General features: G+C 41.9%; 1 long non-coding RNA gene across 2 annotated transcripts; it reads left to right on the top strand.

The window, feature by feature from the left end:
- The first annotated feature begins 2,238 nt into the window (after nt 1-2,238).
- On the top strand, nt 2,239-8,717 carry Gm31851. Of its 2 annotated transcripts, XR_866756.2 has the most exons (3): nt 2,239-2,423; nt 2,994-3,150; nt 4,741-8,717. It is a non-coding gene; the product is annotated as a predicted gene, 31851 (long non-coding RNA). The 2 variants fall into 2 exon arrangements; XR_866755.2 differs by having other exon boundaries at nt 2,239-3,150.
- Nucleotides 8,718-9,789: the final 1,072 nt, after the last annotated feature.

Here is a 9,789-nt window from a genome sequence, read left to right as displayed (position 1 = left end):
TCGCCGGTCTCAGGCTCTGCTGCCTCATGAACCCGGTTAGTCACATGGCATGCCACCTAATCTAGACAGGGTGTTGCTGGACTTCAGTGGGACTGCCCCAACAAAATCATTAGGAACTCGTAGAGACATGAAGACAGAACACACGGAGAGAGGCACTCCAGGTCCTTTGGCTGCTCCAGACTCAGACACCCTCAAGATGGATTCCAGCAATGCTGGGTTATTGAAACTCAGAGAAAGGCCAGAAATGACCTAAGCCAAATGCTGTTAATACTTGAGGACTCACTGCCTGTTTCAAATTTATAGAAAGCAAGAGACCTTCCTCCCAGAGCACTGTGAGGACACAGCTTTTCGTATACCTTCAGGAGACTAGATCAAGAACTAACTGGCTCCCTGAACACGAATCCTGATACACACACTCCCCTTGGCTCACACATACTTACTCTATTTATATGGTCCAGGGAAGCCTGAGAGTCTCTAAAGAATGTAGATTCTTAATTCTAGTCCCAGGAGATTCCTCCAAGACCAGTGATTTCTGGTCCTTCCTTAGATACTTAGGAATTGACCTGATACTTTCCGGGGCCATTGATCTTCATACAAGGCCTGCTGGGTGTCATCTGCCTTCCTGCCTTCTGTCTACAAGCCATCTTTTATATATATATATATATATAATTATAAATATATAATATATATATAATTATATATATATATAATGGTAAATCATTTTCTCTTGACTGTGTAGCCTAGAAATAATGACTGGATCTATCAAAAATATTCCCAAGCATAGAAACAAGTGGGTGGAGAGCCTTAAGAGAACCATGTCTTCACCAGAGCGACACCTGGTGGAGAATTGCATTAAATTCGACCCAAACGAAGGCAACACCAGTTAAAAAGGAATATTTACTCTTTCCTCTATTTTTGAAATCAGGAAAGCAATTTTATCTAGATTTTTTTTGACACAAATATTCTCTTAAACATCACCAGATAAAATGTGATTCAAAGGTAAAGTGATTACTTGGAAAAAAACTCAAGTTTTTATTTCCTAGTTCTTCATACAAAATGTCCTCTAATTCTCTCGTATAGCCACAGAACACTCTCACAGCAATTACATGTTTCCAGTGAACTCAACTGCAGCTGCATTTGGCAGATAAGAAGAGCTTGTGTTAGTGGGGTTAGTGCAGCAAGCAATGGAATCCTGCTTCTATCTAGAGGCTGGAGAATCCCAGGGGACATAGTTTAATTGCTCTCCTCTGGGCAGAGATAGCTGGAGGCAGTGACTTTCTGTTGCTAGATGACTTTAACACTTCACTCAAACTTCCTGTCTTGAGTTCCTCTCCTTAAATAGGGAAGATTCATCTTCTCTGAAAGGCTCCTGTTGAGAAGCAACTGAATAATTGGTTTAGTTTTGTGACCCTTTTGCCCAATAGTATGATACAGGCTTTTGCTGGTAGAATTGTCATGGTTCCTAAAAGAGCTGAAATAATCTCTACATATTTCCAAAGGCATCAGTTGTTGTCTAGTCTAAACTACACACAGCAAGCAATCTGCTGGCCAGGCTTGCTCTACAAACTTGATAGATTTACTTATTTATTTATTCATTTATTTATATATTATACATTTCGGTGGGAATGACTTGGTGGTCACACTATAACTCCACTGATTTTAACATGATATATAAAGTTAGCATAATATTGAGATTTAGAGAAACCAAATATTAGCGACAAGGAGACTCAAGTTTGAACGGCTCGTGCACGTGTGGTGATTAGGGGGAAACTGGTAGGAACTGGTTCTTTCCTGCCATCTTATACACTCCTGGGATCCAACTTAGGTAGTCACGTTTGGTAGATGGTAGTACCTTTCAACAAACCATCTGGTCTCGCAAGCCCAAAGAAAGTGTTTCATGATTTTTGTTTCCTATGTAATTAGTTTGCTGGATTATTGAACCCATAGTTTCATGCATGCTGGGCAAGCACTATACCACTAAACTGTATCCCTAGTACTTTAATTCAGGTTTCATTTCTTATTAATCATTTTAATAGGGCTGATAACTTTAAAACACTGGGTGCCATGTCTCACACTCATCTGAAAGAACCAAACTTGCAAAACCCCACCTCCAGTGGCCATCAGTCTCACCTCCCTTATCTGGAAAGCCCAGGCCAAGCCCATCTCTCTGTGTGGTCAGACTTATCTCCCCCAACAACATCTGGACCTAAGGACATCTTGCACCATTCCACCCCAAGCCTGGGAACTCCTCTGCAACTAGGTGCTGTGCATTCCTGCCTCACACCCCAGCAGAGGGATGCCTCGCAGAACTACCCACTATCAGAAGTGCTGGAGTGACAACCAGGAAGGCAGGGAAGTCAGCGTGTAAATGAGTCCCATGGTTCCTGACATGAAGGCTTCATGAGTTAGTAGAGAGGCAGAAGGTTTGGATGCAGGGATCTAGAAGCTGGTCTGTAGAGTTGGGAAGTTGTGGGTGGAGATAAGCTAATCAAAGCACAGGCATATCAGAAGACATTCCTTCTCAGCTGTAAAGTTAAGAAGGCTCCACATGAGGTTTTGCTCTCTCTCTCTCTCTCTCTCTCTCTCTCTCTCTCTCTCTCTCTTCTTTTATGGGAAGTAAGTTAAAGCAGGATGTGTAGAAATGCCATGTTTATAGGGCACATATTTGTGTAATTCAAAGACTATATGTAGACCTGTATGGGGAGGGGGGATGTTTTATGTATTTCAAGAATAATAAAAGGAGATTTTGATTGATCATACTATCACCATTTACCAAATGACAAGGTAACCAGAGCAAATGCAACAGAAGGGAGGGGGCAAGCAAAGCATTTGTTTAAAAACAAAACAAAAATTTACCAGGAGACCTTACTGGTGCAGGGTGATATATAAATGCTGCAGTCTTGATTTCTTAAAATGTACAACTTCTGGTGATTTAGTTTTGCCCATGAAGAAGTCCATGTTCAGAGCTATTTCTATCTCTCCCTCTTCTTCAGCACCATAAGGGAATACTGCACATAAACTTCAGCGTTATAGAACCTCTGCATCCATCTGAACATGGGCATGCAGACAACAGCAAGAGGAGACCTAAAAATGCAAAAGTAGAAAGGAAACAAAAGTGGCTCTGCAAACACAAGGCCTGGCTTCAGCAGGGTCAGTGGGTTAAATGGTCCTTGCCATTGCTCTCTGCAAAACTCTATTTTGTTCTCATTTTCTTAAAGAGATGACTTGAGAGTTGATTGACTACTGTTCTGGGAGTCCAGCCGGCCACTATCTTTAAACTAATGAAAATAGGGCCAGCAGCACAGCTGGAATATATTCTAAATACAATAATTATTTATTATTTTGGATCATGAAACTGTGACTGTTGTTTCCAGGTGTAGCATCCTTTCTAGGTTTCTGTCTAGAGCTGGGACAGTCCCTGAACCAAGGACAATTGAATATGCCTATGTGTCTAGTGGATGTAACATTTTTTATTAATAGTAGTCCTTTTTACTTACATGTGTAAGTTGTACAAAAGAATGCATTTCATTATGTACTAACAATACACAATGAATTCTGGTTATATTTGCCCCACCCACTCCTCTCTTTGCCCCCTTCTCTTGTCCCAAAATCTTTTCTCCTTTAGCAGGCAAGCCATTTGCTATTTTTATCATATGTTCCCTAGAGAGAAACAGAGACGTCGGACTGAACTCATTTTGCAGACTCATGCTTGATGCTTGAAAAAAACAGAATCACTTCTAATGTCTTAGTCCATAGGTTGGAAAGTAAAGACCCTTGTTTCCCAGATTGGTAGGCCAGAATCACTAGGACATTGAGCATCTTGTGAGGGAAGTGACAAAAAGTCAGAGAAGATTTTGCAGAAGAGACAGAGGGTGTGGTGACAGAGAGAGAGAAAAAAACCATAAATATGTATAAAATGATGGTCCTAAGAAATACACATAGCAGCAGCCCATGTCCATGGCTTCACTGCCCCCGGCTTTAGTAATGACAGTCCACCTTCCCCATTTATTCTGAAAAGTACCTTTCTTAATTGTTTGTTTGTTTGAGATAGGATCTCACACTGTAGCCCAGGCTGGCCTGCAACTCTAGTAGCCCAGGCTGGCCTGGCACTCAGTGAGCAGCCTTGGCTGACCTCTTAGCTCAAGGCAATTCCCTAGCTTCAGCCTCTTGTAATCTGGGGTCACAGCTGTGTGCTGCTATGCTTGATTTTTTTTTTTTGTTTGACTCTAGAAACTTCCCTCTCAAACTGCTTTTGCTCTTTAAAATGTTACCAAGGGGAAGCAAGCTGTCATACCATAATAAAGGTGTGTACCATCTACACAGTGTTATTCTGGCCAGAGTCATCTGTCTGAAAGCGCCTGCTCAGTGAAATCACGGAGGGCACAGAAGATCCTAGCTTAAATATTTCAACTAGTTATGGAAGAATACCAGATAGATCCCAGTTCTCCACAGTAGCTAGATTCTCAAGGAGATGGATGCTCAATAACATTATATTAAATAATGTAATGAAGTAAGATCATCCTAGGTTGTGCATCTCCTTGGAATATGTAAGAAATTGGCAAGCTTGCAGATCTACACGGCAGCATGCTAAGGGTTACTGTCATATGACATTGGGCTGATAGAAGACTCTAGTGTAAGATTTTTGGATATGAGCAATCTTGGGGTAAAGAAATGGTCCCCAAGATTGGACAAAAGAACATGAAAAAGGATAAAAATTGTCATCCTTCTTTTTGGCTCCAGGATCTGACACAGATGTCACAGGACACTGGGAACCCACTCAACACAACTCAGCATTGCTCTGGAGGTCACTGACTGTGAAAAGAATGTCCCTGCTGGATGAAGGGACAGACAAGGCCTCTGCAGGGACTCCTCATTCCATACTTGTGGTTTCTCTGGGAAGGGCAGTTTCATGCTTCGTTATCTCCCTTAGTCATGGCTTGCTTAATTGCAAGAAACAGAAATCCACTTAAACAAGCAGAAGCCTTGAAAGAACATCAAGCAAAGAGAAGCAAGGAATGGCTTGCTGCTTGGCCCTAGAAAGTGGCTTCCCCATGCACAGAGCTAAACCAGAAACAAGGTTGTGCAAAGGGGCTTCCTCTGTTACTGCTGTAATGTATTTAGGCAAGAATGAAAGTTAACTTACAATGTGCAGAAAGGAGGCCAAAGGACTGCCTGGGTGGAACGGACCAGATACAATGACAGAAACGGGAGCAAATACATGATCTTAGTGGTTCCCTATCAAAGAAGCCAAGGCTGCTCCCTGTGTTGCATTTCCTAATGCAAAAGCAGGACTTGGGTGGTCAGTGCTAGGAAACAGCAGAGGGGCCCTAGAACCCTTTTACTGGGACTAACTCCTCCCTCTCAAGTTGTCAATCAAGTTCTGAGTGTTTTGATAGCCAACCGACTACAGTGCTCTGTGCCGACGGAGGACACTCTCAGACAATCTCAAACTCAGTAAGAAGAAAGAGAACACTGAAAAAATTGATAACAGCAGTAAGTGTGCATAATGGAACAACAACTCCCGAATTGCAAACAGAATCAACCCAAGAAAGTTCCACCATGTTGAAGGAAGGAAAGACCACATACTTTGAGGACATCAATAAGTCATAAACAATGAATTGTCATAGTAAGCATTCATCACCTAGATCTACTCTCCATCTGTGGGTTAGTATTGGCAAGAAAGCTTGAATTATAAGGACATCAAGGAAACAAATGGAAGTACTACACAGGAGAAAGCATAGAAGGCAAGGGGTCTACTGGCTATGAGAGAAGCTCAATGGACCCACGGATGACAAAGGTGAAGACAATACCGTTACACAATCTTTGCTATCCATTTGCATATATATTCTGTGAGCATCAGTACCCATGTACTCTCACATACTATAAACACAGAATTATGGGTGGGGAATGGTACAGCAGAGGTAGGGATTGGAGGGGAGAGTCTGCAACTGATTAATAAATTGTGCCTTAACACTGAAGGACAAACTAGACCAACACCCTAGACCCAGACTCATGGGATCCTTGTGGAACAATAAGGGGAACAAATGGTAAAACCTCCGGAACTATGGACTGCACAACCCATGCTGGGTGAATTGTTTGCTCTTAAATTTTCCTGTACAAACTCGGTTTCCTGGGCTTGCTTATGGGAACTTCGTCATTGAAATGAACAGAGACAATAAGGAGATAGCAGGGGAAAACAGACTGTGCAGGGGCTCCGGAAATGGTTGGATCTTCTTTGTTTTTTGGGTTTCTTTCCTCTTTTTTAACTCCTAACAGGAAACCTCTGTTGTTGTTATCTATTGTGCCCCGTGGGTGGTTCTAACTCTTGGGTTCTGATAACACCAAGCCTTCACTCCACCCTTCTTGTCCTATAAGAAATACTGAGCTTTTCTTAAGCTGCTCCACTTCTCGATTTGGGTGTTATTTTGCAGTTGGCTCACTATATCCAATTCCTCCTATTGAAGTACCTGGCGTGGCCTCTGTGCTCCTGCCTGGACGCAAACTGATACAAACAAGAAGCCCTTCTTCTGCTTTATAGCAAGTGCATGTTTATCAGGCCATTCAGTCAAAGGATTCCCACTAGAAGTTACTAATGATTAATCTTTCTGTCAACTTGACTGGACCTGGTATCAACTGACACACAAGCCTCTAGACACATTTGTGATTGATTGTCTTGATTAGGTTAGATGACAGGGGAGGTCTACCCTATGTGTTTGTGGCACCTTCTGGTGGCAGCCCAGATATAAGGAACCCAGATGTAAGGAGTTTTTGTTTTTCCCTGCTTGCCTTCATGTCCCACTGGGTAAGTTCAGCTATTCCATTGCTGCACCTTCCTGGTCCTGGTGCTGAAACCCAGCTTCAGAAACCCTCCAACATGGATGGAAGACCAGTAGCTCTCCAGGGATCCCCTAGGCCAGTGCTTCCCAACCTTCCTAATGCTGTGACCCCTTAATACATATTGTGATGGCCCTTCCAACCCGGAAAATTATTTCAGACCTACTTCATAGCTATAATTTTGCTACTGTTATGAATCATAATGTAAATATCTGATATGTGACCTGAAGAAGGTCAAGACCCACAGGTTGAGATAGACTTCCCTAGAACTTCAATGCCAGATCAGAACTGCTAGAGTCCTCCAGTCTCATGCTCTGAGCAGCTATGGGTTCTCTTTTTGTTGTTGTCGTTTTTGTTGGTTGGTTGGTTTGGTTTTTTTTTTTTTTTCCATTATAAGAGAACAATTGCTAGACTATCCAGACCATATTGTATGAGCTCTCTTATTAAATAGTAATTAAATATATTAAATCGTTTCCTTTCAATATATACTCATTCTATCAGTTTTGTTGCTCTAGAGAGCACTGACTGATACAGCGTTTGGAGGAAGCAGAACCCAGAATGGCTTAGTATTCCACAAAAATTGTTTTCATCTTTCAAAGACAGTTAATGCTCGGGGAGACATCAGCAATTTGCTTCCCAGACCGAGAAGAGGGATGAGTGTCCTATAACAAGTAACCAATGGGGGGACACCATTAGGCGACAAGAAGGGTAGTAAAAGTGAGTGACGAGGGGGAGGGATAAACACACAGGGACTGGGAGCACACTTGGGAAATGTGGCAATAGAATGTCTTGCAAAGGGGAATGCAGGAGGATAGCAGAAAGCACAGAGGGACCTCTCCTTGAAGTAGTTCAAAGTTGGAATTTGAACACACTGTTACAGAGCTCCCCAAACCAGACTCCTGTGGCCATCATTGAAGCTGCTGCACATGACAGAGAGAAGGCTTTGCAATCTGATTAAAAGTGCTCTGTTAAAGAGACGAAGAGTCTAAGCACTAGGCCCAACAGCCCCAGTTCCAGTCACGAGACTGATTTGTGGTCAGTGTCATGTTGACCCAGCTGGTCAAAGGCCTGCTTCCCACAGACCCACTTTTTGTTTCCCTTGATCTGCTTCTCAGCTTAGAAGGAGGGAGTTGATGTCATTTGGGTGAATTTTCTAGAAATCCACATAAGTTGGCTTGTGAGTGGATTTAGTTAATGGGAGGCATTATGGAGATTCTGGAACTTGGAAGATAGACAACCAGAATGTTTCACCTCTCCCTCTGCCCCCTTCTCTACCACAGGCACTATCCTTGTCCATGTCTATATTTTCTTGGTGGGTCAAGCTTTTTCTCTGTATCCTGCAAGGGTTCTGTTTTGCATCAACTGATCCCAGTACTTAGGCACTAGTGAAATCCTCTTACTCCTGTTTCTCTAGTACTTATGCTAAAAGATTCCAATGTTGCAAGTCTCAGGGCTACCCATTGTACCATTCTGTTAGATTTCCCATAGTTTTATCTCTAAGACTGATCCTTACATTAAAGTTTCTGTTTTAAAACTAATTTATGATCCCTGAACTCAACACTGATAAATGATAAATGCATCATATGGTGCAGGGCTACAGAGGACTTACACAAGTGACATCTAGCAGCCAGTTTGTTGTTGCTGTTGTTTTGTTTTGTTTTGTTTTGTTTTTGTTTTTAACATGGAGAGATGTTGAAACTGGCCTGGAACACACTTTGTAGCTCAGTCTGTTCTTGGGCTCAAATCCTCCTGTCTCAGTTTACCAAGCGCTAGTATTTTAAGGTGTGCCATTATGCATGATTTATGGCATGATTTCTCTGAGGTCAACCACACCTCTTCTTAAACCGTGGAGCAATAAAGACAATAAAGTTACATAAAATGGATCATAATGGTACTGTTTTCTTTCTGTGTATCTTAGAAATCAAAACCAATCTCATATTGCTTCTCCTCTGTTTTATGAGCAAGCACTAGGAGTAATCTAGGAGTAAGTGGCTCTCTTTCCACGTAACTGGGTTGTGGGCTCTGAAGAGGATTTTCTGTCTTTTTGGAAATGTTCAGAGTGTTGCTTGGTTAGAAGCAGTTCAAGAGATCTCAATGCTATTTGCTCTAATCTTGGTCTGAGTATAGCTTACTGTGGTGGGGTAAAGGACTATGATTAACATTGGTGTGGAACACGACTCAAAATGATGGGCAATCTCACTAGCTCCACGTTGGAAGTGAACAAGCCTACATAACAGAAAGACATTTGTAGCATCACTTCGAATTATTGGAAACTGCAGGCAAGCCTTATACAATGAGACAAGGATGAAGACTTGGACTCATTGATAAAAAGCCTCCCCCTGCCTTTAGCCTGGAAGGATGCCACTGCCCAGTGAGGCATCAAGGATGTTTCATTATAGTGAAAAATATTAGACTCATGGTGTAGCCAAGTCCAGGAGAAATTTCTGTCTCCAGCCTGTGATGGCATCACATTGACCTTCACTGAGGAATTAAAAAGGTTTTATGAAAGATAGCGTTCATACAGGTAAATTTCTTGACAATTTCTGTTTTATGTCAGAATTCCATGGTCTCTTAAAAACAAAACAAAATAAAACCAACAACAAAACATAGGGACCACTAAGATCAGTATCTGATTCAAAGGAGGGGAACCATCATCTTTGGAAGTAGAGGAAAGCCAAGAATCCAAAACTTTTTGATGCTAGAAAATTTGCACTGACAATGTCTTGTTTTAAATTAAACCACTATGATCAAGAATGTGGGAACTGCCTTACAAAAACAAACAAACAAAAAAGGATAAATGGCCATCTTTCTCAAATATCATCTTTGATATTACCATCAGCCATGAAGCAGCATAATGGACAATCTCTTCTGGATCTATCACAAGCCAGGGTCAAGCAGATATTCAGTCAAAAAATTCCCATGACATGATGACTGGCACCACTAACAAGGGGTATG

Source organism: Mus musculus, chromosome 2 (assembly GCF_000001635.26).
Source record: "Mus musculus strain C57BL/6J chromosome 2, GRCm38.p6 C57BL/6J".
NCBI classification, from domain to species: domain Eukaryota; kingdom Metazoa; phylum Chordata; class Mammalia; order Rodentia; family Muridae; genus Mus; species Mus musculus.
The sequence above is the reverse complement of the archived record's forward strand: the minus strand, read 5'-3'. Positions and strand labels throughout refer to the sequence as shown.